This window comes from Leiobunum rupestre, chromosome 1, assembly GCF_980474605.1.
Source record: "Leiobunum rupestre chromosome 1, qqLeiRupe1.1.hap1, whole genome shotgun sequence".
NCBI classification, from domain to species: domain Eukaryota; kingdom Metazoa; phylum Arthropoda; class Arachnida; order Opiliones; family Sclerosomatidae; genus Leiobunum; species Leiobunum rupestre.
The window spans coordinates 90,227,650-90,230,453 of NC_143384.1; the positions used below are offsets into that span (position 1 = coordinate 90,227,650).

Here is a 2,804-nt window from a genome sequence, read left to right on the forward strand (position 1 = left end):
GGTGAAAAATATTTCTTGAGCCGGCCCTGCTAGGTCGCGTTATAGATGGCCCATCGCTTTTTTTACTATGGGGTTGGGGAGGCGCTGCGCCGTCAGGCCCCAATACGGGGCAGAGATGGGCGCACTCTCAGCTCAAAAGAGTGGGAGAGCTATTTTTGAGCGCGAGCGCCACTCTCGGATGAAAAAAGAGAAGAGCGCGAGTGCGAGCTCCACTTTCGGATAAAAAAAGAGAAGAGCGCGAGCGTGAGCTCACTCTCGCATATAAAAAGAGAAGAGCGCGAGTGCGAGCTCCACTTTCGGTAATAAAAAGAGAAGAGCGCGAGCGCGAGCTCCACTTACGGATATGAAAAGAGAAGAGCGCGAGCGCGAGCTTTACTCTCGGGTGTAAAAAGAGAAGAGTGCGAGCGTGAGCTCCACTTTCGGTTAAAAAGAGATGAGCGCGAGTGCGAGTTCAGCTCTCGGATAAAAAAGAGAAGAGTGCGAGCTCTGTTCTCTTAAAAAAAAAGAGGGCGAGCTCCAGCCTGCCTTTGATATAAAAAGAGCGCGATCTCCGACCTCTGAGTCAGAGGTTGCCAGGTCGGACCATCGAACCGTTGGAGATGATGGCGGTTTTTCTTTCTCTGACCACGGCCAACTCGCGCAATAGCGGCCAGCCCATTCATTGAATTTTCTATGTTAACCTACGAACAAAACTATCTCTCGGCGTCGAGCGCCCCTAGCGGAAAATTACTTTAAGAATAGTTTTTGCGTTGATGCTAAAATAAAAACGAGCGTGGCGCTGAACGCCGAGAGTTTATAACGGGAAAATCCTTGTTCATGGAATTTCGGCGAATGGGTTGGCGGCTATTGCGCGAGCGTCAAAGTTGGCCGTGCTCTGACAAAGAACGATAAAAGTGCGGGTTTGGTTACGAAATTTTAAATTCGCGGGGGTCACGTGCAGAGATGGGCTCACTTTCAGCTCAAAAGAGTGGGAGAACTATTTTTGAGCGTGAGCGCCACTCTCGGATGAAAAAAGAGAAGAGCGCGAGTGCGAGCTCCACTTTCGGATAAAAAAGAGAAGAGCGCGAGCGCGAGCTCACTCTCGCATATAAAAAGAGAAGAGAGCGAGCGCGAGCTCAAGCTTTCGCCAAAAAAGAGAAGAGCGCGAGCTCAAGCTTCCGCCATAAAAAGAGAAGAGCGCGAGCGTGAGCTCAAGCTTCCACCAAAAAAAGAGAAGAGTGTGAGCGCGAGCTCAAGCTTCTGAGAAAAAAAGAGAAGAGCGCGAGTGCGAGCTCCAACATCTGACTCTAAAGAGAGGAGTGTGAGCTCTGAAAATTGGTTTTTGCCCATCTCTGATACGGGGAATCTCAAAGTGCGTCAGGCGCCAATACGGGGAGTTTAGTCTTGGAGGAATAAAACAAGTATACAGGAGTTGCGGAGAGCTGCGAAATCGGTTACGTCAGTGACCGTGAACTCAAGCGAGACGGAGGGGTTCAAACGCGACTAGCGCCAACTGCATTCGGAATTTTGAAACTATTATCATTTTATAGCATTGTTTTCACGTCGTCTGGTTTGTTTTGAAACATTTCTAAATTCTTTGCGCTTTTTTCCAAATTGACTCTTATTTGTTTGGAGGAATAAAACAAACCAGACGACGCGAAAACAATGATATAAAACGATAATAGTTGCAAAATTCCGTATGCAGTTGGCGCTAGTCGCGTTTGAACCCCTCCGTCTCGCGCGAGTTCACGGTCACTGACGAAACCGATTTCGCAGCTCTCCGCAACTCCTGTATACTTGTTTTATTCTTCCAAGGTTTAGTAACGTCTTTTACGTGTTTTGGAAGTAATTATCTTCGTCGGAATGGGGCTGTGTGAAAAAAGTGGTGTCGACGAATACACGACGAAAATATGTTTTAGAAAAACGTTACTAAACTCCTAAAATTACGCCTTTTTTAAAAGTTAAGTTGATTAAAATATTATCATTTGCGGCCGCAAAAAAATTGGTTTAGTAATCTACGCGTCAAGTGCTACATTCTCCCCCACAAAAAAATACAAAAACACGGTAATTCCCTAAAAATACTAAATTTTTAAAATTAAGTTAATTGATTAAATTATCATTTGCAGCCCAAAAAAATTAGTTTCGTAATCTACGCGTCAAGTGCTACATTATCCGCCACAAAAAAATACAAAAACACGGTAATTCCCTGAAATTACAAAATTTTTAAAATTAAGTTAAATAATTTAATTATCATAGGCGGCCCAAAAAAAATTGTTTCGTAATCTACGCGTCAAGTGCTACATTCTCCACCAAAAAAAAAACACGAAATTACATGAGGCCGCTGTAGTGCAATTTTGCCTTTAATTCTTGTACTTAGATCACAAAAAGGTATAGTAAAGTATCTGATTGCTTCACTTGAGGCAAGACTTAAAACTACAATTATTAGCCTCTCTAGGCTACTATTGACTATCTTCTCCCATATGCTAGCAGGCTCTGAAAATCATTTCGTAATTTGTTCTCATTGTGGTGCTTCTCCTTATGATATAGTTGAATATTTATGGTGTTAGCTAAATTCATGCGCTATGAATGTTAAAATTGTTTTTAGCCATTACTATAGTAGTATAAAAATCAGCTTACCTTTCTTTTCCCTTCTAACAATAATGTTGCAACACACATATGGTTTGGGTCAAATCCTTTAATTTTGGTTATGAAGAATTTATTGATGAAACTTTTCCAAACACCAAAAAAAGTGTTATCTTCAGGCTTTAAAGAATGACCTACAGAACAACCCATACAAATAATATCAGAAAGTAAGATAATGAACT

The 2,804-nt window shown here is 42.5% G+C and overlaps 1 long non-coding RNA gene across 1 annotated transcript; it reads left to right on the forward strand.

Moving 5' to 3' along the window:
- The first annotated feature begins 1,852 nt into the window (after positions 1–1,852).
- On the forward strand, positions 1,853–2,290 carry LOC149968853 (uncharacterized). Its single transcript, XR_016472736.1, has 3 exons — positions 1,853–2,043; positions 2,106–2,177; positions 2,236–2,290. It is a non-coding gene; the product is annotated as an uncharacterized LOC149968853 (long non-coding RNA).
- The last annotated feature ends 514 nt before the right edge of the window (positions 2,291–2,804 follow it).